Source organism: Schistocerca cancellata, chromosome 2 (assembly GCF_023864275.1).
Source record: "Schistocerca cancellata isolate TAMUIC-IGC-003103 chromosome 2, iqSchCanc2.1, whole genome shotgun sequence".
Taxonomy (NCBI): domain Eukaryota; kingdom Metazoa; phylum Arthropoda; class Insecta; order Orthoptera; family Acrididae; genus Schistocerca; species Schistocerca cancellata.
The window spans coordinates 551580799-551608568 of record NC_064627.1 but is presented as its reverse complement, the minus strand read 5'-3'; the positions used below and the strand labels follow the sequence as shown (position 1 = coordinate 551608568).

At 45.1% G+C, this 27770-nt stretch overlaps 1 protein-coding gene across 1 annotated transcript in view; it reads right to left on the bottom strand.

Moving 5' to 3' along the window:
* LOC126162142 (uncharacterized) overlaps nt 1-26316 on the bottom strand; it is a 534708-nt gene extending 508392 nt beyond the window's left edge. The window contains exon 1 of the mRNA XM_049918436.1: nt 26234-26316. The gene's annotated coding sequence lies outside the window, so the exon portion shown is untranslated. The remainder of the gene's footprint in view (nt 1-26233) is intronic.
* Nucleotides 26317-27770: the final 1454 nt, after the last annotated feature.

The window sequence follows — 27770 nt, the reverse complement described above, 5'->3', positions numbered from 1 at the left end:
CGAAGATCATTCTCGGGAAACTAAATTCTGAATGTTTATTGTCATCTTAATTACTATTGACAGTCAGTTCAACATGTACCTGTAACCACCTGTCCCAGACATGGATGATAGCTTGTTTTGAATGAATGTGGGCGTAATTACAAACGCATGCAACTTGACAAATTAAGCTTGACGTTCTTGGCTTAGCTGTGCAATAGTAGCCTGCGATGGCAGCTGATCCTAATCACCGATGTCTGCTCTGCTGGCAACAGTCTGTCACGACACTCTGTCGCCACACTCGGCTGTTACCCAGAGACGTGCAGCCTCACGATTAGGACTTTCGAACGTAAGCGTCAGGATGCCGTCTTTATAATTTCAGCTACTGAACGTAGTGAAAACCTTTAGGTCGAAAGTACCACGTGTTCCTCTCCTATCTTCTGATACGGGAAGATGCTCACTCTTACTGCAAACTCATCTTGGTAATAGGTCAGTCCAGCCTCACCAAGTTTGTTGCTGTCGGTACGCACAGGTGGTGCAGGTTAGAGTTTAGACACAGGACACGCAGGAGTCGAGTCGCAGGTCATTCGGTGCTCCTTGATTAAGTAATTAAGGTGTGCTATTTCTGAGCACAACTGAGAAGTGAATTTTGGGTGGGAGTTAGTCTGATTTTGGTGTAAGATCCTCTGTAACGATTTGATTCAATCGCTAGAAGCAGTGTGGGATTCTCAGGATTGATGATTTTAGCATTGTTTTACATAAATACAAATGGAACTGAATCCTGTCTTTAATCGGTCACAATTCACTTATGTATCGTGTGCCAAGTTAACTATCATGATTATTTTCCCCGTAAGTCTTGAATTAAGGCTTCGACTATTCATTTATAATTGAAACTGGTGATCTTCGCTTTCAGTTATTCTGTGGGATTAAATTTTTGTTTGTGAGTAACTGCATGCCCACGTTGGATTTCCTTAATGCAACCAGTGTTTGCTGGCAAATGATCATTAGTACGTTATTATCATTTACTGCTTACTATATTCATGCGTGTCCTATGTAGACGCAGTTTCAGGATTGTGCACCACCTGCTGAGTAAATGTTCATTATGCTGCTAATTAGTTTGTTTACTCAACGTGCATGCCGGCAAGCTTACCCTCATCCTGTAATCTCTATTTTTATGCATATTCCTTGTGAGACGGATTTACTTAAGTTATTTAGTAAAGCGTATACTCTGATCGTTCTTTTTGGTGTTCACTAATTATATTTCTGTAGCACAATTTTTCTTCTTAGGGTAGAAATTAGGTCTAATAATTAATACTCATGAATGTTTAGTCGATTTGGCACACAGCGTCAGGTATATTTCTTAAGCGTGATACTTGTGTAACAGACACGTCGCAGCTACCAAAAGTGCTTGGAATAAGGTAAAAGGCAGTCTCACCACAATAAAAACAGGAGAGAAAGAGGAATACTTTAGTATGGTGATGCATGGAAGCTTATTTTAGACATCGAGGATTTTTTGGGATGTGTTATATGTGAAATATGTAGAATGTAATTTTCTTTTTCAAAAATATTGCAATATCTGTGTTGCCAAGAGAGTACAGCTTGAAAAATTCCAGTATCGTAAGGGAGTCGTCTTCCTGACACTTAATAATGTATTTTTGGAAAGGTTAATAACACGGGGTGTGACAAAAATGTACGTCACAGATTTCAAGATACATTCCTCACACGTAGACGAAGAAATTATATTATATGGACATGGGTCTGGAAACGATTTGCTTCCGTCTTACAGCTCATTTTCACCAACTCATCATTCATGGGAAACACACACGAATAGAACGCCACAGCAGACCACATGCAACTCATTCTCTCTATAGATGGTCAGTACGCAATACGTTGTCATTCATACACGCATCAAACCGCCGTCCTAGTGAATCTCGGATGCGCTGATATATCCCTGGAGTATTGCGTATGGTTTTGCAGCCTTCCATAATTCGGGCACCGAAACTCTGAATATCTTGTACCGGTATTCCATACACCAAGACATTTCAAATCCCCTCGCAAATAAAGGTCCATTGGGTTTAGGTCCGGAGAGCGTGGAGGCCACGCAATTAGTCCATCTCTACCTCTTCATCTGCCACCGAATCTGTTACTTAGAAGCCAACGGACATTAACAATAAAATGAGGAGGTGCTCCATCGTACACGCTGTACATGTTTTTTCGCACAGCTAAATGCACGTTTGCTTACATATCAGGTAGAACATTCTCTGCGAAATTGTGATAACATTGTGTGTTGAGCCGGGGTGGAAGAAAATGAGGGCCAACCAAACAGTCAGCAACAATGCCGGCCCAAACACCGACAGAAATTCTTTGTTGATGAATTGTTTCAACAACTGTTTGAGGATTTACTTCCGTCCACACATGCTGGTTGTGAAAATTTACGATCTGATATCATTGAATCGACTTCTTATCTGTGAACAGCACAATCAACTATTATCATAAATATATCCCACACGCCTCTTCCATTTCAGCTCCGCTTCATCGCTTACGCCGTAAAGGTGTTCCGATCGTCTGGACGACGGAATGCGAACGCGCCTTTCGCCAGTTGAAATCGGCGTTGATTTCCAATACTTCCCTTACGCCATTCGATCCCCGGAAGCCCCTTTTGTTGATGGTGGATGCATCGGATTTCGGGATCGGTGCTGTGTTTGGGCACAAAGATGGTTCGCACGGTCGCCCTATTGCCTTTGCGTCCAAATTGCTCTCGTCTGCGCAAAGACATTATTCACAGATCGAGAAAGAAGCATTGGCTCTCGTATTTGGTGTTAGAAAGTTTCAAGATTTCTTGTATGGTCGTCACTTTACCATCATCACAGACCACAAACCTTTGACATCACTTTTTCATCCGACCAAGCCTGTACCTCCACGTACAGCGCAGAAATTCATTCGCTGGTCTATTTTCCTCTCGCAGTACCGCTACGATATCTTGTATCGGTCCACTGCTAAGCACGGAAACGCCGATGCGTTGTCCCGTTTGCCTGTTGCTGAGGATAGAGCATTCGATTCCTCCGAACTTGCTTGCATGTTCATTGATTCGGAAACCGATGACGTGGTCGAATCGTTTCCGATTGATTTTCGTCACGTAGCTACAGCCACAGCTGCTGACCCTGTCCTTGCTAATGTTCTGCGTTTCGTTGCTACTCAATGGCCCTTGGCAAAGTCACGGATCGGGGATCCATTGGTTCGCCGATTTTTTGCTCACAAGGAGAGACTTTTTGTACGACGTGGTGTTTTGCTGTTGCGTTCAGATAATGATCAGTCCAAGGTCGTGGTCCCACGTTCGTTAAAGTCCTCTGTCTTACGGCTTCTCCACCAATGACATTGGGGTATAGTGAGAACGAAACAACTTGCTCGTCAGCACCTTACTTGGTTGGGAATCGATGCCGCAATCACGAATATGTGCTCTTCTTGCATGGTATGTGCCGAACAACAATCAGCACCACCGCGGAAATTCTTTGCATGGCCAAAAGCCACTTCCCCTTGGCAACGCTTACACATCGATTTTGCTGGTCCATTCTGGAATGCTCGATGGTTGGTTGTGGTAGATTCATTCAGTAATTTTCCTTTTGTTGTCCGGATGTCTTCCACGACGTCATCTGCCACCATCCAGGCGTTATCCGCTATCTTTTGCATTGAAGGTCTTCCACAGACTACTGTTTCCGACAATGGCCCACAATTCATGTCCGCAGAATTTCCGTCATTCTGCGAGGCCAATGGTATTCAACATCTGACGACCGCGCCGTTTTCGCCACAGTCAAATGGTGCCGCTGAACGATTGGTCAGGACTTTCAAGTCACAGATGTTGAAGTGGAAAGATTTGCATTCTCGGGAGGACGCGTTATTGCTCTTTTTGTCCTCGTATCGCTCTCAGCCCCGAGATGGTCGCTCGCCGGCTGAGTTGCTCCACGGTCGCCCTCATCGAAACTTGTTGTCTTTGCTACATCCGCCGCATCAGGTTCCTGTGCAGCGGCAGACACCTGCTTTTGCCACAGGCGACGTTGTCTACTACCGCAACTATCGAGGTTCACGGCGTTGGCTCGAAGGGCGCATTCTTCGCTGCCTCGGCCGCGCGATGTATCTGGTTTTGGGGGCCTCTGGTGAGGTGCGTCGGCATCTCAATCAGCTGCGCCTCTGTCGTCGCACGGGATCTGCCGCTCCCCGTCTGCTGTCAGCGACGGTGCCGTCCGGTCAGCACCCTGGGGACCCATCTACTGGCTCGCCTCATCCCCAGGTGTTACCGACGCTGCCTTCCATTTTGCCCCATGGCGACGCGCCGCTGCCGCCACCGCCGCCGCCGCCTGTTCTCCCGCCGGCGACGCCCGCAGTGGACGCGTCGCTGAAACCGCCGGGCGCCTCCCTGGGTCAAGCGCCACCGATCGCTTCCCGTGACCACCTCCGACATGGCACTCTTGTCCGCTCCGGCCCATATGTCGTCTTCGCCCGTCGGGTGCCCCGGCCCGATGGAGGTCGACCCTTCGGCCCCTCCTGTCTCTCTACGGGCGCATACACCGCATGTTGGCGTGTACCCTGGAGCAGGTTTTCAGGCGTTTCCTAGCTCCCCGCGGTCCGAATGGCAGGGTGCGGGTAGCACAGCCTCGCCTGTTGTTAGGCTCCCCACCTCGTCGCATACGTCAACATGGGGTCCTCCCCACGGCGGGCGGAAGCCTTATGCCACAACCGTACGCCGATTTGCGGGGGAAGAATGTGGTGTCACCGCCAGACACCACACTTGCTAGGTGGTAGCCTTTAAATCGGCCGCGGTCCGTTAGTATACATCGGACCCGCGTGTCGCCACTATCAGTGATTGCAGACCGAGCGCCGCCACACGGCAGGTCTAGAGAGACTTCCTAGCACTCGCCCCAGTTGTACAACCGACTTTGCTAGCGATGGTTCACTGACAAAATACGCTCTCAGTTGCCGAGACGATAGTTAGCTTAGCCTTAGCTACATCATTTGCTACGACCTAGCAAGGCGCCATTACCAGTTACTATTGAGATTATGAATAATGTACCGTCAAGAGTGATGTTCACCATTTATGGATTAAATTTAAGTATTCCACCAGCTACGTCCGTTTTTTGCTAAAGTCTAATTTCCTTGACCTGTTCCAGACCTCACGCCAGCCTGCGTGAGCTAAATGCGTGCCTTTCGGCTTCCTCTCATAACCGGTGTTGGCTCTCCTGCCAACCCACAACAGTCGATAAAGAGTTTTTATAAATTACCTCATTGCGTGAGCTATCAATTGAGCAGTGACGGAAGGAGTCTTGACGTAAACTCAGGAAAGTGAACTGATCCAAGGCTATGAATTATCGTTTTGCAAAGATGATAAATGTTGGGGACGGTGGGGATACTAGAGGCCAGGGAACACTCGGGGAAGAGTCGGAGTAACTCTACAATGAAATGCCGTGGCAAAATACCCGCAAGGGAATGAAGAGGTTAGAATCTCCAAGTAAATTGCAGAGGAAATGCTTTTCTTATGTTTGATCTGTCCTCTGTGTGGTACCACAGTCATAATGAATTCTTGAAAGAAACTTCCGCCATTTGACTGTTAATTTTCATTTATTTTATACAATCATGATTTAGGCTCTGCAACCCTTCTAATGTGCACGTTGTAATGTCAAAACATGTCTGACCTGCCACTCATGTTCATCATCGAGAAAACCATAGTTCTCGTCTTATAGCCCACTTGTCGTATTGCAGGTATGAGTACATATCAAAGATACACTGTGTAACATACATGAACAACTAATAAACAGCGGAAATATCTTTTATAAAATTTCTGTATTTGTCTGCCTTTGTGTGTGTAAGTTGTGAAACTAAAGATGATCGATTATTTGTCTTTTTTACTTGCAACGTGTTGTCCGCCCCTGTCAGCTGAGTGGTCAGTGCGACGGAATGTCATACCTAACCACCCGGGTTCGATTCCCGGCTGGGTCGGAGATTTTCTCCGCTGAGAGACTGGGTGTTGTTTTGTTCTTATCATCATCATTTCATCCCCATCGACACGCAAATCGCCGAAGTGGCGTCAAATCGAAAGACTTGCAGCAGGCGAACGGTCTACCCGACGGGAGGCCATAGCCACTCGGCATTTTCATTTCCTTGTAACGAGTTTTAGGGGTGACCGTATGTGACTGAGCCATAAGAAAAATGTTTAAGACGATAACAGGAATGGAGACGAGATGGAAATACAAATTGTAAAAATTCAGACTGATGAGTTCGACACTAGAAAGACGGATAACGCCTGTTAGGTAATAACAAACTGGCCTGTACCCATCTCAAACCAGGTCTAGATTAATGGTTCAAATGGCTCTGAGCCTTATGGGACGTAACAACTGAGGTAATCAGTCCCCTAGAACTTAGAACTACTTAAACCTAACTAACTTAAGGACATCACACACATCCATGCCCGAGGCAGGATTCGAACCAGCGACCGTAGCAGCCAAAGACTAAATGTCTGTTTTACTGAGTAACAGCACTGAGAAGCCTACTCCTGAGACAATATGTAGAAGAAGCTAGGGACTGGACTACTAAGGATTGCCTGTGTGTATGAGTTGTGGCTAACTATGCAGATCCACAACTTTGAGTGACCTTGGTGTAATGTTTTGCGAGTAGTCTAGGGTCAGTTACTCAGCAGGATGGACTGTGTAGACACCCTCTCCCCATTTATCCCTCATTCCAACCTTGGCGAATGTATGTCACCATGAGAGCATACAATCAGTCCTTCATTAACCTTGTTACTGCCCACCAAAAGACACACCACCCCTATGTATGTCGAAAGAACCAGTGAAATGCTTAGACCATACGCTGTGTGGTGACTCGTATGTGAATGGGTATGCTTTATTCTTTGTGCATGTCAGTACACTCTTTTGTTGTTTCCTTAAATTTGTCCACATGATGAGCATGTCTCGTGTCAGGTTTTCTATTTCAGGTCAACCAGTATGTAGACAACTAAGTGCGAGAACAAACAATCAGTCTTGCCTGAACCTTGTTATTTTCCACCAAAACACCCACCATCCTTGGTGTGTCGAAAGAAGCAGTGACATGTATAGACCATATACTGCAAGGTAATTCATATATGTATGGGTGTGTTTTTCCTTTGTGTGTATTTGTACCGTCTTTTGCTGTTTCTTTAAACCTGTCCACATGAGGAGCATGTCTAATGTTAGGTTTTCTGTGTCAGGTCAATGGGCATTTATATAACTATGTCTGATTGAGGACCAAATTTAAGTACTTGTTTGTTACTCTTTTGATACATTTATGCTTGATCTGTCACAATTTTTGCGACTCCTACCATTCATGTACCATACACATAACCAAGCCTTGGGAGACGAAGCCTTTTGGTGCACCTAGTATTATTTTCATCCATGCTGAGTGGCACAGTTGCATACTATATTTTTTCAATTATCTTTGCTTTTGTGGGTAATCCAGATGTATCAAATTTTCTTTTCTGTAGGTTGTATCAACATCTCTCTCGCATTTGTTCTTCTTAGGGTAGGGAGTGTCATATGTCAAAAGGGGAAATGTGCAAACAATATTTCAGATGAAGATTAATGGGCCGAATTTTCGTGGAAACTACGAAAGCTTATGTTTTTCTCTTGTGATCTAGCACTCAGAATTGATTGGGGAAAGAAAACCATAAATATGTAAAAACCGTTTCACCCCATCTCAACATTGCAACGACAGGTTCAAATGTGACTGTGAAGTTAGATGGAGAGGCATTTGAGAACAGAACTTAACTGCTTGCTCGATTGCAAAATTAAAAAAAAAAAAAAATGGTTCAAATGGCTGTGAGCACTATGGGACTTAATTTCTAAGGTCATCAGTCCCCTAGAACTTAGAACTACTTAAACCTAACTAACCTAAGGACATCACACACATCCATGCCCGAGGCAGGATTCGAACCTGCGACCGTAGCGGTCGCGCGGTTCCACACTGTAGCGCCTAGAACCGCTCGTCCACCCCAGCCGGCGCAACAACAGGTCCGACATGTTTTTTTCTAACATCCAATTGTCATTTAATTTGGTGGTTTTGCTTTATCAAGTTTATCTTTTCTGTGCAATTGCTCATATTTTCCATGTCGTGAATGACGATCATGCTTTGAAACTAAATCGTGTTTATTTATTCTCATCTTAAATACAAATGATAAAAAAATGTTGAAATGTGTGTGAAATCTTATGGGACTTAACTGCTATGGTCATCAGTCCCTAAGCTTACACACTACTTAACCTAAATTATCCTAAGGACAAACAAACACACACACACACCAATGCCCGAGGGAGGACTCGAACTTCCGCCGGAATCAACCACACAGGCCATGACTGCAGCGCCTTAAACCGCTTGGCTAATCCCGCGCGGCTACAAATGATAGTCAACATGACATGTACCTGTAACAATCTATCCCAAACATGAATGATTGCTCATTGTGAATGAATGTAGGATTAGTTACAAACGTATGCTAGTATACAAAGTGAGGTTGAAGTTCTTGGTATATTATTGCAAAGCCAGCAATGTGTGAGGATGTTGCTTCGGGACGGTTGGCTAGGCAGTAGGTGTGAAGAGCAAGTTCCTCGGTTGCCATGGGTACCATTGTCCACACAGGCAAACACGTTGCGGCATTTGGTGGTGGCGGCATTTACTCTGCTCAGGAAAGCATTGTGCTGTTACTTACACTGGTCCAACCATTTCTAGTTTGACAAGGCGCCGTTTCGAGTCTCGCTTCTGTTCATCTTCTCATGCATAGCCGTGCATAGGTGACCACTTCATACCAAGTTGCGGGTACGGATGTAGGTATCATTCGATGGACTGACTGAGTTGTGGGATCCTGTTTGCTAAGGATTGCGGCAGAAGAGGTCAAAGCACAAATAGTATACGAATATTGTCGAGCTCTGACGGCTCGTCCCGGCGGAAGTTCCTCCCTCGGGCATAGGTGTGTGTGTTTGTCCTAAGGATAATTTAGGTTAAGTTGTGTATAAGCTTAGGGACTGATGACCTTAGCAGTTTAGTCCCATAAGACTTCACATACATTTGAACAACATTTGGAGCTCTGAAGCACTCCCTCCCTCACCGTGTTTCGGGCCTGGAATTAGAAGGCAATGTATTCTGGTACAACAGTTGCAGTGACATCTAGGAGCAGCGGTGAATCGATTTCTTGCTGGAAGGATGCGTAATGGCATTTGATTATGCTGTCGTCAGTATTACTAAAAATTTTCTACTGCTGTTGGGAAGTACAGCCTTTCAGTTTATTCCTGGATTTTTTGAGTACAAAACCTCCAAGTTGTTGAGTGTACATCGAATACAATGTAATGCCAGTCGTACCAAGATGTTGAGGCCAGGATATCCTGTGCGATAGCAGTTAGGCATGGACAGCGCTGTCGCTACAAGCTAGAGGAGAGTAAGAATGCACCGACTGACGTAGAAAACTTTTTGGTAGAGATCGAGGTCCTATACCTCACGTTTTACCTACGTAGATGGTTTTTATATTTTGCACCTAATGCGCCACTTCATCCTTATCATATTGTTTGGGCGGGCAGTAAAGAACATCCCCAGATTTTTCTGGATGTGCACTTGCAAACTATGGTGTTGTGTTTCTTGAGAATGGGTGAGATTTCAGATTTGTGGATATTCAAGAGTGTCCCGCTGTACTGTTTGTACTCAGACAGAATTTGTTGGGTGTGCGGCGTGTCAGTGTCATCTTGGAGTATCAGGGTGTGTCTGTCTGTGTAGATCGGACAACTGCTTTCAGTCCATATAGACCCGATAGAGTGTGATGGATTTGTACGAAGGATTCTTTGGCGATCGAGAACAAACCAGCAGATAAACGGAGACCTTGTCGAAGTTGTCTTTGCAAATAGATGGCTTCCGGGCGCTTTTCAGTTATTTTTAATCTCGATCATATGACAGTGAGACCCAAGAGCATACATCGTGTGCAATTGATAACCATATTCTGTTCGGCAACACAGTCTTTCGAGGTCTAAAACTGCAATGTCAGTTGATGCTTACGCGATCATTTAAATCGGATCATTATTGATCTGCTGTCAGTGGTGCTGTGTTAGTGCGATCCAGGGATAGGCGATAAAAGAGGTTCAAATCTGTCGTTAAGAGCGTGCGTCGGGAAGTAGAGCTTCGATGGTCACGGCTTTCGTCGTTTGCAACTGAGTACTGTGATTCCCTGAGTGAAATCCGCCGGGACGGTCGCAGCTTAAAGCAGTTCGTTATTTCTGTGAAGACGTCGCCGAAAAGACGCTAGTGCCGGCCGGAGTGGCCGTGCGGCTCTAGGCGCTACAGTCTGGAACGGCGCGACCGCTACTGTCGCAGGTTCTAATCCTGCCTCGGTCATGGATGTGTGTGGTGTCCTTAGGTTCGTTAGGTTTAAGTAGTTCTAAGTTCTAGGGGACTGATGACCTCAGCAGTTAAGTCCCATAGTGCTCAGAGCCATTTCAACCAAAAGACGCTAGTAACGACCAGAAGAATTTACCGGAAGGCCATACGCGCCAGAAACTTGCACTGTGATGCAGTTTTTAAAGCTGAATGCACTTCCACCACTGTTCATATTGCAGTTCAGGTCTCTTTTATTATTCGGTGGTTTTTGTGAACTGATCGGGTGTGTCTAGATATGGTTCGATGTTTGTGATGTCCGTGATTCCTTTAGAATGTATTGCCTACTGTATTGTGTGCCCATATAATCGTGTATTCTCGTGATTAACTGACAGCGGTCCTGCAGCCACTCTTGAATTACGTGGTAAAGGGATGAGGCGGTATACATACGGTCGGTATAGCCCCTAACACTGACTTTGGAACTGACAGAAGTCTGACGTACTGTACTCGTGATCTCTGCTTCAATCCGTTTGATTGTGCTATTTTTGGAGAACGCACAAAGCCAGAATATTCTCGCTGCAGCGTTAGGAAGTAGTACTCTTCAGTCGTATTACTCCACATGGCTCGTTTAACTGCATACGTTTCTAAGTAGTCTCTCAGTTTCATCTTAGTATGTGTGGTCCACCAAAATATGCGTCACTGAAATTTTGATCGCACAGCCAATGTCAATTGATAAGTTTGGTCTGTGTGCTCTAGAAGGCTACAACTCAGTTGCCAGAATCCTCTGTCCACATACATTTTCTGATGCAGGTTTCATACCGGTGTGTGGAAAGCTGTGCGATCTGAAAAACTGACAAGCCACATCGCGACGATATTTGGTGGTAGTTCTCTTTATGCGTAGAATCTGTCGAAACGGCTGACTGAAGTCACTGTGACGTACTCATATGTGTAGGCTACAATATTCGGTTTCAGTCGCTGACAAATATCTTTGGGCGATATTTAAATTACTAATGTGTGAAGTTGTCCCGAATAATTGTAAAATGATGTTTGCTCGTCTTTAGATATGACACAACTGAAATCTCCCAGAATTACACTCAAAGGGTGAAATGCAGTGCTGTATAGCCGTAGCAGAAACCACATATTTCCACTTTGTGATTCGTTTCCAAACGCCGGCCGTTGTGGCCGAGAGGATCTAGGCGCTTCAGTCTGGAACCGCGCGACCGCTACGGTCGCAGCTCCGAATCCTGCCTCGGGCATGGATGTGTGTGATGTCCTTAGGTTAGTTAGGTTTAAGTAGTTCTAAGTTCTAGGGGACTGATGATCTCAGATGTTAAGTCACACAGTGCTCAGAGACATTTGAACCATTTTTTTTTTTTCGTTTCCAAACAAGCATAAATATTCTCAACTTCAGGTCGTATAGCCGAATGAATGTACCTCTCTCAGAGGGGAGTAGGGTCTGCAGGGTACATGGGATTCCATGCTTGAGCGTGACCATAGTTCCTGCAACAGATAATTTGCTATTAGAGGCTTCCTGAAGAAAGGTGACGTCTGGATCAGCAGCATAAAAATATTGATGGAAAGTTAACACATTGGTGTCAGACGCTATTCGGTTGAGATTTAAGGTGGCAAATTTGTAACTTTGCATTTGGAGACTCTGCCAGTCCTCGGTATCAGCGCAAGAAATGTGGTCTGATGTTCTACACTGGCTGACCTCCATCGGTTCTGTGTTCTCCTACTGCGATGCATCAGTTGCACTGCAGCTGGACACGCTGTGACATTCCTCATCCTCTTTGTCCATTTTATTTGAATTTGTCTTTGTTCTGCATCTTTTGCGTTGGCCGCCTGTTGTTTCTTTGTACTGAAGCCCGAGTTTCGGTCGATTTTGCTAAGATGCTTCAATTTTGCACTCCGTTATATATATTGAAATGGATATTTCTCACAGATTTGCTTCCAGCAGTGCATTAACAGTAGTCCTACTGTACACGTTTCGGATTTAGTGCCTCTGGAAGAAACAATATTGCGCAGACCTTGCTTAGCCACAACCTGAGAGATCTTTCTCAGAATGAATTTTCGCTCTTTAGTTAATTATGTGCTGATCAGAAATTTCGTGGCAGATTAAAACTATGTGGCCCACCAGAAGGCGAATCTGTGAGCATTCCCTGTTTTTGCACAAGTGCTCGAACCGTATTAATATACTAAGTAGTTTCAAATCAGTGCATACTCTCATGTAGAGTAGAAATTACTTCTGTAAACAATCCCCAGGCTGTGGCGAAACCGTATCTCCACAATATCCTTTCTTCCAGCAGTGCTAATCCCACAAAGTATAATGGAGAACTTTTTTGAAATTTGGAATGTAGAAGATGAGGTACTGTCGGAAGTAAAACTGTGAGGAGGGTCGTTACTTGTGCTTTGGCAAAGCACTTGCTTACGAAACGCAAAGTTTCCAGCTTCGAGTCTTGGTATGGCACGCAGTTTTAATCATTCACGAAGTTTCAAAACAGCGCACACTGTGCTGCGAAGTCAAAATGCATTCTGGAAATGTGTGGAACTTGTTTAAAGAGTAATAAGATAATAGCGCCGCTAAGTAGTTCGACCGTCACAAGATGAAGATCCTCAAACATATAGTTAACTTACTAAATTTAGGCAACTCAGGTACGTTTGACGTGCGCTGGAAGCCGTTCGGTCTTTTGGTGCTGTAGCGATCAGATAACCAAGAAAAAATATTCAGACTTCGGTTTCGCACAAGAAAGTCGAAAAATTGGATGCAGTTTTTTGTGACTAATTAGTTTTTAGTGATAATGATAACAAGCGTTCAAAATGTTGACCTTGAGCTATAAAGCGATTCCATATAGACCGTACTGCAGTTTGACTTTCATCTGAACTTACTGCAGCACAGTCTAGAGCTGTACGGCATTTCATGTCTTCGGGAGTAGTCCGTGTTTTCTTGTAGCCCCATTGTTTTATTTTCCCCTAGATATGTGTACAGATAGATTAAGTCTGGTCAGAATTCAGGCCATTTCATATTTCCCAAATGAAAAAAGTCTCCATTTATCTGTGCTGAATGGGCGGAAAATCCGTTACGTTGGTACCACGGGGATTGCTTTAGGTCAATTGGGATGTCTTCCAACAACTGATAACTGCAGCAGTATATCTGTTGGGAACTGCAGGTAACTGTCGTTATTAAAAGCCCTGTCAATAAGACAGAGATTAATGATGCGAGTCTTGAAATGCTTGCATCCCACGTTGACAGATCAACGCCGTTGTTCGTCCTCTTGTCTCAGCCAGCGTGGACTTCCAACTGACCAGCAGTGTGTTTTGCGAAGATCAGTTTGCTCATCGTTTTTAAACGACCCTTCTGCAGCTGCATTTACATGTGCTCCTACATCTATACTCTGCAAACTACCGTTAACTGCATAACAGAGTGTGCACCCCATTATATCAGTTATTAGGGCCCTTTCCCCTCCCATTCACGTATGGAGAGCGGGAAGAATGATTGTTTGAATGGCTCTGTGCGAGCTATAGTTAATCTAATATTTTCTGACGATACCTACGAGAGCGACATGTAGGGTATAGTAGCATATTTCTAGAGTCATCAATTACAGTTGGGTCTTGAAATTTTGTGAGTAGGCTTTCTTGAAGTATAACTTCGTAAGTTCCCGCGGCCAGTCAGTCAACATAAAAGTTTTCTGTGTGTGGTACGGCATCATATTGTATAAAACTAGTTCTGGAGGAAAACCGTTTCGGCCACTGTTGCAGCGCCCTTCTTCTCGGTCTTCTGGTGCGTTCTGTCGTTTTCTTAGAGTAGTTAATGTCATCCGTAAACAAAATTTTACATAGAAACGGCGCATCACCTTGCAGTTTTCTTTAACATCATTCGCAGAACTGTAACTAACTGTGAATGCCACTGTTACGAAGTTGTTAATGCAGAAAAATGTGGAAAGGATGAAGTTTGTTCTACCGTAGTATTCGCATGTCTTTCCTTTGTGGGTCCCACGTCGCACGTTCAAGCTTCATCGAAGCGACATTTCGAATAAACATTACCGCTGCTTAAACATCAATAGCATTTCTTTCGTCCGTTACTATTCTTTTACGTTGGTTTATTTTATTCTCCACACTTCCAATTCATCGAGCTTCTTTTATAATTGTCGCAAAGGCAGAATAAAGACAAATCATCATTGTTTGACACGACGAGGATATCTCTCAGCAGACAACCGCACCACTGTTTTATGTAGAGACTTCGAAAAGTGAGTTATTCTTTGTTATTCCAGGCCAAGTAAATTATACTCAATGGGGCATCACATATCATTGTGACACTGTTTTTCAACATTAATCAATAAGTGTCTGTAAACCACAGTCCGAATGTTCTACCAATCTTTAAATTCCTCGACGAGAGTAATTAGGTCTTTGGTCGAGCATTTAAGAACTGCTGTGATCGAGCTCATCTTTACAAAACGTCTTTCCCGCTCCAGGTGTTCTTTCAGTTTGCAGAAAAGAGGGGAATCTGGACTTCGCCAATCACCACACCTAAGTCTATGAGAAGTGGGTCAAATTGTTGTCACCAGTTCACTACGGCTTAACTCGATATTGCATTTGGTCCAGATACCATCAGAACTTCACGATCAGTCTGTGTGCAATTTAGACTTTTGCCCACAGGAATCGTGGTGTTCCACATATTTCAGCACTGGAGTACGTTTCCAGTTGCTGCGCCATTTCACTCGCACACTGTGTTGCACCTGTTGTTCGCACCTCAGCAGAACTCTGTCTGCAGGAAACCCAGAACATGTATTCTCTTCTGACAATGCCCCAGTCTCATTGCGTAATGGGCTTAGCGTGGGATTAAAAGTATAACTTACTTTCAAACGTCCCTATGACATATTTAGGCGGTATTTGGCATAATCGTGAACCATATCCATGTGAAAGCCCATGAAGCGGTTCACACTGAGGCAGAGAAAGTTAGCTAGTATACTCTAGGTCGGCAGCCATAGGACGCAGATATCTGTATAGCTTTGCCCGACGCAACAGGGCGTGCTGCTCAGTCCACGCAGCTCCTACAGTACGACACACGGGAAGCGTAGTTTCAAATCATTCACTTTGTTTAAAACAATTGTTTTTGCTGATGAAGCAAACTTACATCCCTTTTACTACTTTTATTTTCCGCTTAAAAATCCAAAAATAGTATTTTGGGATTCGTTTGTGCATGGTCTCCACTGTATACTGATTTGCATTGTATTCTGAAGAAACTATTCCCTTAGCAGCACGCCGATGTTGCATTGGTTTTTTTTTCCTTTATTGTAACATCATTCCCCTGCCCCATATGGGCAGGGGAGGGCTGGCCGTGGCACAGTCCACTGCTCTTCAGCCAAATGGCTTTAACAAAAATACAAGGGGAACTCTTACATAAAAAATAGGGATAAAATGGGGACATAAAATACACTAAATGGAGATGATAGGAGTTAAAATATACACTAATACGGGATCTTGGGGGACAATTAAAAAGTCGACATAAAGTTAAAAGAACACAGCTGGCAATTCGTTGTGTACTTAAAATCGATGGAGTCAAACATAAAAGTCAGTCACAGTATAAAAATCAAACAGAGCGAGACACTTAAAAAACAAAACCATTGGAAACGACAGAACACTCAAATACAATAAAAATCGCTGGTAGGGCCCTGCTGAAGGACTAGAGGTAGGAGGAAAAAAGAGGGGAGGGGGGATGGGGGCGGGAGGAAGAGGAAAAGGGAGGACAGGGGGCGCACCAAGACACAGGAAATGGGCCGGGCAGGAAATGAAGAGGGAAGACAAGGCAGGAGGGAGTGCAGAGACGCTGAAGGGGAGCACAGGAGAGGGAGGGGTGTGGAAGGGGAAAAGCCACTCGGGAGAAAGGAGGGCGAGGAGAAGGAGCCCTGAGGAGGAGGCAGGAGGATGGCGGGGTTTGAGTTGGTAGGAAGGGTAGACGCCAGCAGGGTAGATGCTAGAAGCTACATTGGTAAAGGAGGTGGGGGGTGTAAAGATGGAGAGAGGGTGGGACACAATGGTAAAGGCATGACAATGGGCTGGGGGTGGAGAGGCAGGGAGACACCTGGGGGTGACGGGGATTGAGTTGGTAGACAATATACAGGGTGTGGATGTGATCAAGCAAAAGGAGAAGGTGGGGAAAGAGGATGGGGTCATAGAGGATGCATGTGGGGGTCAGAAAGTAGATGCGGAAGGTGAGGTGGAGTGCATAGAGTTCAAGGATTTGGAGGGCTTTGTAGAACCTGGGAGAGGTGGAAGTCCAACAACGCTAGCATAACAAAGGGTGGGGCAGATCAAGAATTTGTAGGCGTGAAGAATGGTGGAAGGATGCAGTCCCCATGTCCAGCTGAACAGGAGTTTCAGGAGGCAGAGTCTGTAGTCAGCTTTGTGTTGGCCTGTAAGGAGATGGGGAGTCCAGGTGAGGTCACGGGCGAGGGTGAGGCCAAGGAATTTGAGGTTAGGAGTGAGGTGGATAGGACAGCCATAAATGGTGAGGTAGAAATCATGGAGGTGAAAGGAGTGGGTGATGCTGCCTATGATGATCGCTTGGGTCTTGGAGGGGTTGATACGGAGGAACTACTTGTTGCACCAAGGGGTGAACTGGGCAAGGTGGGTTTGGAGGGTACATTCCAGATGTTGAAGGGTAGGATAAAGGGCTAGGAAGGCGGTGTCATCAGCCAATTGGAAGAGATGAACAGGCAGGGGAGGTTTGGGCACATCAGCAGTGTACATAAGATAGAGGAGAGAGGATATGATGGAGCCTTAGGGCATGCCAGCGGAGGGACAGAAGGTGCGTGAGTTGGAATTGAGGATAGTGACACAGCATGGAAGACAGGAGAGGAAAGAAGCAATGAGATGGATGAAACTGATAGGGAGAGCATAGGTCTGGAGTTTGAAGAGGAGCCCAGAATACCAGACACAGCCATAGACGTTCTGGAGGTCAAGGGAAACATAGACAGTGGAGCAATGGGAGTTAAATTGGAGGGAAAACTGATTGGTAAGTTAAGGAGCTGGTCATTGGTTGAGAAGGAAGGCTGGAAGCTACACTGGGTAATGGGAAGCAGGTGGTGCTGGTTAAGGTGGCAGTGAATACGATAGGAGCACGAGATGAGGCAGATGGGTGATAGGAAGCGGTATCTGAGGGTGTTTGTTGGGTTTAGGGAACAGCAGGACATGAGAAGTCTCCCACAGGTTGGAGTAAAAGCCAGTGGAGAGGAGGACATTGTCTAGGGTAGTAAGGACAGCCAGGGAGGACTGGAGGGATTCCTTCAGGTGGAGGTAGATGACAAAATCATGACCAGGGGCGGTGTTGCATTTTGAGGAGAGGAAAAATGTGATGTCTTGTGAAGTGTTGGGAGTGTTGATGTCTTTGGGGGGTAACTGATCCAAGTACTGGAAGCTAGGGTGAGTGGTCGTATAGAGGTATCAGTGCAGTCAAGAATGGTGGGGAAGAGGAGTAATCAGGAATGGAGATGACCTCAGAGAGGTGGGAAGCAAAATGGTTAGCCTTACTGAGGTTATCAGGAAAGGGAGGATAGGGTAATACGGGGTAGGGTGGCTACCAGTAAGGTGGTGGAAGGCTGACCACTACTTGGACGAGTTGACAGGGAGAGTGGAGTTGAGGTGCATGCATGTCTGGTGCTAGTCCAGCGTTTCATTGCTGTAAGGAGGTTCTGGATGTGTCGCGGTGATTACCAGTGGCGGATGAGTGTATCCCGATCACGGGGGTGAAGGGAGGCTCCTGCGGGATTCACGAAGAAGAAGGATAGCCTGTGGAGGAAATGAAGGACGGTGAGGGTGGATGAGTTTGGTAGGGCATGGGCCTTCACAGCATCAGTGATGGTCTTCTGAAGGAAGGAAGAAACATGGGTGATGTCAGGATGTCAGGAATTTGGAGGGGCAGCTGGGCAGGGGGCTGCAGTGGGGCCATGGAGACAGTGAGAAAGATGGGGAGGTGGTCACAACCAACAGGATCAAGGATGTCCATGGCGATGCGAACAAGGAGGTTAGGGGACGCGAGGATAACATTGGGGCTGGAGTTACTTTCAGGACAGGTGTGTTGTTGGAGAGGAACAAGGTCACCATGGAGGACGGCAGGGAACTGATGCCACTGCCAAAGGGTGGCAGGGTCACGGCTGTGGATGTTGAGGTTGGCAGCAATCACATAGGTGGAGAAGGTATGGTCAACATGGGAAATGAAGTCTAGGGGAGAGAGCTGCGGGACAGATACAGATAGTGGCAAAGGTGATGGTGAGGGAGGGAAAAAAGATGCTGAGGAGAAGTTGTTCAGTTGGGTCATTGAGGAGGGGTTGTGGCCGGACAGGGAGATGCTTGAGGTGGCCAACAGCAACCCCACCTTGGGCAATGGGAAGGGGATTTTCGGAGTGATGAAGGAGATAGGGAGAGGAGTGGACAGCATGGTGAGGTTGGAGGAAGGTTTCATTAAGGATGGAATCCACCTGGTGCTGGGATAGGGTATGCTTGAAGAGGTATTTGTTGGCAGGGAGGGAGCGAATCTTGAGGTAGAGGAGATGGTACTGGCGATGCTCCAGGAGGTGGGAGGGGGGGAAGGAAGCAGGGTGAGGAGAGAGGGGCTTAAACGAGGGTGTCGAGGCGGGCAAAGGCAAAGTGTGCCTGGTTGTGGGAGTAGTTGGTATAGGTATTTAAGTGGAAAACAGAGTGGACGGCGAGGGAAATCTGCTGGAGGGTGTGGGGTCGCTGGAAGGGGTGGATGTTCTGTAGGACGATGGTTAGAAACTGGATGATGTCTTGTGCTGCAGGGGGAGGGTGAAGGGAATTGTTCAGGTGGATGGGCAGGTCGTTGGAGCGAACAGGGACAGTGAGCTCAGGGTTGGTGGGAGGGCGTTTTGCTCTGCATTTGGAGGAGAAGGTGGGGTGGGGTTTGTTGCAGGTGTTGCAGAAAGGGAGAGAGGTGAGGATAGGACACTGTTTAAGGAAGGGGTAGGCTTTACAATGGGGATAGGTGAGGGGTGGTTGTGTTGCATTGACATCGCCCTGAAGTAACGGATTCATCACATAGATTTACAGATAAAGAATGGTCTCGTAATTTCATTTGGATGATACAGGAGATTTTTTCGAATCTGCTCACAATCATTGAATTTATATTTACTGACAGAATAGAAACAGGAGACAGTGTATAAAAAACAATATACAGGGTGAACCTTAAAAAAAACGACAAAAAATATGACTGGAAATGGAGGAAGGCAGGCCTATGAAAATGTGCCCAGTAATGCATCGTTGCCATGGTAGATGGCGCTGACGAATGAAAGTCCCTCTGACCACATGGCGTGTGTTCCTTGCAGCGTGCGTGATTAACGCAGCGTACTGTAAGCAGCAGAATGGTCCACTATCCGATCTGAGAACAAGTCGAGACGGTGTTTGTGTATAGCCAAGTAGCAGCAGAGAGGCAGTACGTCTATACTAAAACGAGTTCACTCACAGACACCAACCACATCACACAACATTTAATGACCTTTCTTGTGCGTTTGTGTGATGATGGGTCCTTTCAGACACACGACTGTGCGTACACCAGAGCCGGAGGAGCAGATTCTACAGGATTCTGAGATGAACCCTAGTATAGTCTCCAGACAATTGGTCGTCCAACATGGTGCTAGCCAAAGTATGATTATGTGTATCCTGTATGCGAGACGCTACTATCCCAATCGCCTGAAACGAATACAAGGATTACTGGCAGCGGATTTCCCTCTACAGGAAGGATTTTGTCGATGGGTTTGCACCAAGTCCTCTTCACCGACGAAGCATTCTGCTGCTTACATTACGCTCCATCAATCATCTAGCCTAAAACACACAAGGAACACATGGAAAGTGGTCAGAGTGACTCGTTCGCCCGCGTCATCCACAGTGGCAACAATGCATTTCTGGACAGATGTTCATATCACCTTTTCCCCTCCATTTCCAGTCCGGAATCCGTCCGTGCAGTTGATCGGATTCATTAATGTTCACCCTGTACAAGTAAGAGGTCACTGAAAGCAGTTTGAGGTGGACGATAGACCAGGGAACCACAAAGATCACCACACTTATAACGGTTCTCGAGCAGGAGCACCAGGAGTTACGAAAGTCGATGGCTCACACGCCATTGGACACTCTTTTGCAGTGCCACTGTTCGGCATCCAAAGCATCGTAAGCAAACAGAGATAAGATCTCCAGTGCACCCATTCGCGATTGCTTGCACACTCCGGAAGTTCGATGAGAAGAAACGCTTTTTTAGAGAAGTGCCAGAAGGCACTATTGCGAACGAAACATAAAAAGCTGTACTTCCCCCAGAAAGTGTCAGATACCATAGACGCTATCTCGAAAACAGAATAAGAATCCACAATTTTGGGATCCTTTAAAGACTTGTGTCAGTGCTGGACGTTGGCATTGCAAAACCAAATGTTTAAGGAACATAAGAAATCCCTTAATTAGCAAATATGAATGAACTAGAGGTTAGAGAGAGTAACTCGACTATACCGACGAGGACTCATCTCGCTGAACAGACAGAGATATGGAAAGAGAGTGTGATGTCTTGTTTCACGTTAAATGATAGGACGCGCATTACTGGTTATCCTCCTACATTTAAGAATGGACCAGGGGTGGTGAGCAGAGTTTTCTAAGAAAAAATGCAGAAATGCGAGTTTTTCTTTTTAGGGAACACTCGGTACAAAGTTATTTCTTCTTACGATTTCTTCGGAGACAACCTTTATTACCTCTTCCTACGCCTTCTTCTCTGAGAACTTGCACCCCCTGAATCCACGCCTGCTAGGCTGCCACGCCACCAGAACAGATGTATCGGCTTAGAGATATTTCAGGCTGGTTCGCACTTCGCCGTTGGTGAAGGTCGACGGTGTGCCACCAATGTCTGGTTCTGCAACCACTTCCACTTCCACCTACCATGGTGAGATCGAGACACAACCACAAGACGATGTGTAGGGCCATTAAAGCCGTTTTATAGAATATCATAACTTCAAGCTCCACCTTGGAGACTTGTATTCAGATTCAATGACCATCTTGCTTTCAACTCTGACCACGGGTTCAATATAGTCCTCTTCTTTAGTACTGTCTTTTCTGCTAACGTCACGACAGTCATGGTACAACTTTACCATTGCAATTGTTTCATTTACACGATTATCGGAATGTTAGCCCCGACCCTTGTATCAGATGTGGTAAGGTGTCAATAGTTTGATGTTATCACTGCTTGCCGAATATTTTCTTTAACGGAATTGAAATCTGGTTTCAGAGGACAGAGCGAAGCAGGTTGTAGAAAGGGGCCCAAATCAGCTGCTGCTAGTTGCACAAACATACAAACTTTATTAGCTAAAACACTTCATCACACATGCCCTTAAAAGAATTCAGAAACAATGTGGCTGAAGGCCAGAACACAAGTTATTAAAATTGCGTTAAGGAATACACGTGGCTGAAGGCCTTAGTTACAAAAAGAAGAATTGAGGGCTTAAGGCCTGGATAACAAGAACTCCAGTAAGAAAATTTTAAAAGGTCTTAGATGAAGACCTTCCAAATTTTAAGTAGGCTTAAGGCCTTAATCTTAAAATATTTCACATAAGGTTCGGCTGAAGGCCACATACTGAACATTAAAACAAACTAAATTAATACACAGCTGAAGGCCTCACACAACACTTGAGACAAAAGAAAATCGCAATCCCAAACAGTGGTGCTCAGAAGTGTTCCAGGGGTCGGCTTTGGGAGGAACAGGTTAAGTGAGACAGGCAGCCAAGTATAACACTAAATATTAGGGTGACAGCACGACCTAGGGACAGCTGAACAACCACCCAACAACCCTATCAATTCTCTTCCACCCAACCAGCGGCACGACAACCGGAAATATCAGCGAGGACGAAGATCGCAGCAGCACTACGTCTTGATAATTGGCGTCTAAACACAGTCAAGGTACAATATGTGGTGTCACCGCCAGACACCACACTTGCTAGGTGGTAGCCTTTAAATCGGCCGCGGTCCGTTAGTATACGTCGGACCCGCGTGTCGCCACTATCTGTGATTGCAGACCGAGCGCCGCCACACGGCAGGTCTAGAGAGACTTCCTAGCACTCGCCCCAGTGAGATAACCGACTTTGCTAGCGATGGTTCACTGACAAAATACGCTCTCATTTGCCGAGACGATAGTTAGCATTGCCTTCAGCTACGTCATTTGCTACTGCCTAGCAAGGCGCCATTACCAGTTACTATTGATACTGTAAAACATGTACCGTCAAGAGTGACGTTCGCCATTTACGGATTAAAGTTAAGTATTCCACCAGCTACGTCCGTTTTTTGCTAAAGTCTAATTTCCTTGTCCTGTTCCAGACCTCACGCCAGGCTGCGTGAGCTAAAACGCGTGCCTTTCGGCTTCCTCTGATACCGGTATTGGCTCTCCTGCCAACCCACAACACAATAACCACTCAAGGAAACAAAAATAGAGAACAATATCAAGCTGTCGAACTACACGCCATGATGGACAGCATCAACACAGCGAGAAAAACACACTGCCAGGAAACTACACTAACGACCAGGGCAGGTAACCGGAACGTTAATGCCCACAAGGCAGAAGATAACGCTGGTGCACTTCACTAATAAGTAATCATTTCAATAGTTGAACACCGAACACCATACAGGAAGATGGCTGCAAAATTTGTCGACTCCAGCACACCACACGTTACTGCTTGTGGGAACGGCCCAGGAAGTAACAACCGGCAATGAACGAAGAGATGTTACAGCAGCTGACGTTTCGTAACAGGTTAATTGAATACTCAACTCCAGTATCTAGGTTGTGGGCAACGAACTTTGCAGCTCTGGCAGCTTCGGCCGTGCATGCACGCCGCCAGTGCTCCTGGCCTGACCACACGCCGTGGAGGCTTACTCGCTGCTCTGTCGCAACCGACCGACTACCCACCCACACCACCACACGGAGAATACAGCGGTCACACCAAAGATGGTACAGCAGTACTAGAATCGATAAACGCTGCTGCTGCCACTGACGGAGGGAATTGAGAAACTCTTTCAGGTAGTGACTGAGGGAGCAATAAGGTGCTACTCAATGGTGAGAAAATGAGAAAAGAAAAAAAAAGAAAAAGGCAACGGCTCAGGAATGAGCCGAATTGTGCTTCTTGTTTCATTTAGTAATCATTTAACTCCTAATTCATTATTTTGGAAGGTGATTTACTGACGTTTCTCAGATTCAGAGCCCAATTTTCACACCGATTTTGAATCACGCAGCCGTAAGTTAACAGAACGTGCAACAGGCTGACATGTCTTCAGAAGGTAAAGCTAGACAGCCTTATGCGAAGCAACATGCTTCTCAGGCATTTCTGGATCCTCTCACTAATTGATCTCCCATTGGCCACATGATCTCACACGGACTGACTCTTTCTTCTTTTTCCAACTGTCTACTGCCCAGCCCTCAGGCACCACTGCTCGGCAGTTTTGTTCGTTGACCCACATTCTACTCTCCTGGGCTCTGAGTTTCTTCTTTTATCTTGTCGTTGGTGGGCTCAGTTTGCTATGTCATCCAATGAATTATCGACACAGCTAATCATAGCTACCCGTCTTTGTACACGGCGACAAATTTCTACTGCTGCGAATCGAAAATTCCCTTGGTGGCCACTGCGGAAGTCGTGTAGCATGAGAACTTCACTGTTGGCTGCTGGTTCTCTAGCCGACTGCTTGAAGTGCTTTCATCAGTTGGTAAGGAGGCTGCAACCTAACAACAAATCCGCTTGTTTGTAATGGGAAAGCCTGCTCTCCACTCAAGTGTCTCCATGCGTTTGAGGCTCTGGGATAATACTCCGCTGTCAGAAAGCTTTTCAGAACGAAGCAAACACTTCCGTTAAATTTTACTTGCCTGGCTCTTGGGAAAGCCTCACGCCCAGGTACAGTCGGAACCGAGCACTTTGACCTGACCGTTGACATTCCCATTTTGTCAAATATATGTTGCTTTCGGTACCAAGTATCTTCATCACTCTATTCTCTACCGTACAGTCTTCGAAATGGCACTCCCAAGTAGGTGTGCCACTTGATAAAAGTTTGCCTCTTGACAGAACCAAATAATTTTCTTTCTGTTTATGATGATCGCTGTTCTAATGAACAGTACATCATAAATATCTAGAAACTATCAAACTACGGCTGGAAGCAAAATTAAGGAACTACGGCTGATCTTACATGCTGTAACTGTAATGAAAAGTATATAACTGTGAAAATTTTATTTCATCGCTTTGTGGTTACAAAAACTTGAATAATCAATACAGGCATGCACAATGAAAACTTGTTTCGTTTTATTAAGATAACAAAATCTCAAATACTAAATTGCAATTTGTTTACTGTAACACTGTGATAACAATGCTGGTTTCGCAATCATTTTAGAGGGCCTGCTGAAATGTAACGGCTCTGAGTTCTTTTGTGTGAAAACTTTTAAACTTTTCAAATACAACAAACTTTATAAATATTCTAGCTTTATTCTTCATGTCTACATATTCATTGCTTAACATAATCCCTGTGGCGACGAACGCACTCACAAGAGAGACCACTCTGGTGATATCGTCACTGCGGACTGTTTGTTGATCAAGCCACAACCACACCACTGCTTTGCAACGGATCATCACTGAGGCAGTGAAGACCACGAAATGGGCTTTAAATTTTGGAAAAGTTCCAAATCCGATGGGGCCAAGTTGAGAGTGCACGGAGGATGATCGATGGCAGTGATTGTTGCAGATGTCGCACCGGTCGTGTATGGCCTGACATTGTCATTCTGAAGGTTAGAGTGCTCCATTTGTGGACGCACACTTCGAATTCGAAACCCCATCACAGCACGATATTTCTCAGACACCGGCAAGTTACGTAGCACGCCGCCAGGTTACACGCTACAATTGGGGGCCCTCCTGTGTGAGAGGGCTGCCGATATGTAGGCACGACGAATGCTGGTGTTCAATGTTAATAACGTTTGTTTCATTCAAAAGTTTTAAGAGTTTTCACATCATACCAATGCAGAAAAATGGTTACACAAAAATTAATTTTTATTGTTACAATTTATGTATAAAATAAGTAATTTCACTCAACATGGCAGTTATCTTCAGTTTCATTATGTGTGTTTTTTTTATTTAAGATTGCCTATAATTCACAGTCTCTCTGAAAATTTAGAGAAACGTTCAAAAAATTATGAGCTGTGTTTTTCTGATATTATGTTAATAGTAATTCCTTTTTAATTTTAAAGTTTTTAATGTGATATGTTGATTCTTGTGAAATGTAATATGTTGATAGCTCGAACTTTGTTAAAAATGACCCTTTACTACTTTCTACGAAATTTACGCATTTTCAAATCTGATAGGTTTGGTGAAGAATGGCATATGATAAGAACCACACAATTAAAACAATTTTTAGATTGCATCTACAATTTTGCTTATTTAATTGTCTACAGATGCTTTAGAGGGAGCACTGGCTCAAGACTACACTAATCCCAGTTTAGTCATATGTTAGTTCTTTATGTCTTGGAAAAAGTATGGTAGCATGTCGAACTTTGAATTTCTAGCCCAGACAGGGAATGAATATGGGTTACGTGGAAGTAGGCAGAAGTGAAAGCGGCTCGTCGTAGGCTGCACGGAACCGAAGGTAAAACGCTTGCCCAGTCCCTTAACCATCTTAGACAGTTGGCCTCCCTCTAAAACGTTTAATAGAATCACTGTCATCACCAAAGCAGCCGACTGATTCTTAGAAAGAATGAATACCAGATACAGATCAACAAGGGAAGAACTGTTATCGTTCCCTTGAGGCAGCCGTACCCACATGAAGATATATTGAGAAATGCCGTCACTAAGACATATGAAAGCTCTTTAACATTGGGTGAAAAACTTACCACTCGACGTCAGGATGTGTTGGAGTGCTTCGCTCGCGAGCCACAGGCTAAGTCAGTCAGCAGTCGTCGGGACTCGGTGATATCATCGTTGTTGATAACTCAAGTGGCCTGTTGCGTAAGGGCAGTAGATTGCATTCGGCCTAGCGGGCTGGGCGTTGTAATCCCTCCATTGTCTATTCAGGGAGAGACTGTGGCCTGTTTTACTTTCAGTTTCATTAGAACTGTTCAGATTGACAACCATACGTTAGTTTCTGTTAACATGGGTATTGGGACGTCAAATAACCGCACCAATGTCAAGACGATGTGGAGATTTTACGTGCACGACACAGTAGTGTTTTACCAGCGACGGACACAGAAGAATAACCACAGAAAGCGGCTTGTAGCTACTGTTATTACGTGTTGGTTCAAACGGCTCTGATCCCTATGGGACTTAACATCTGAGGTCATCAGTCCCCTACAACTTAGAACTACTTAAACCTAACTAACCAAAGGACATCACACACATCCATGCCTGAGGCAGGATTCGAACCTGCGGTTTCAGACTGAAGCGCCTAGAACCGCTCGGCCGCACTGGCCGGCTATTACGTATTGCACGTTGCTCAGTGCAGAGTGAAGTATCTTAGTTCAGGGAAAGGCCAGAGGTCATCCGTAATTATTGACAATGTTTCTGTCGAAATTAACAACTCAAGCTGTGAATTAAGTTGTAATTTTATTCACATACAGTTGCGAAAGATTCTCAAATGTGTTAACTGGTTACGCAGAAGACAACACGGTCACATAATCAAATGTATGATACCAGACTACATGTGTCGTTGTCTTCTGGAACAAAAATGTTGCAGCTGTTTAAATCGGATTATTGACTGAGAAAAACTGCAAAAGTACTCAATAATAACTTGATAAGCTTTCAGGCCGGCCACTGTAACCGAGCGGTTCTAGGCGCTTCAGTCCGAACCACGCTGCTGCTACGATCGCCGGTTCGAATCCTGCCTCGGGCATGGATGTATGTGATGTCCTTCGGTTAGTTAGGATTAAGTAATTCTAAGTTCTTGGGGACTGATGACCTCAGAAGTTACGTCCCATAGTTCTCAGAGCCATTCGAACCATTTTTGAACAGAAATACATGTAGTTTAGGAAGGAGATTAATCGGGAGTTCGGAGAAGCCAAGACGAAATGGCTGCTTGAAGAATGTGAAGAAATCGAAAATGATTGTCGGTAGGAGCGACTCAGCATGAAGAAAAGTCAAAACAACTTTCGGTGAATTGAAAAACAAGGGTGGCGACATTAAGAGTGCAATGGAAATTTCACTGTTATATGAAGAGGAGAGAGCTGATAGGTGGAAAGAGTACGTTGAAATTCTCTGTGAGAAGGAAGGCTTGTCTAATGAAGTGGTAGAAGAAGAAACGGAAATTGATATAGAAGAGATAGGGGATCCAGTATTAGAATCAAAATTTAAAAGATCTTTGGAAAACTTGAAATCAAATAAGACAGAAGGGGTAGATAACACTATATCAGAATTTCTTAAATCATTGGGGGAAAT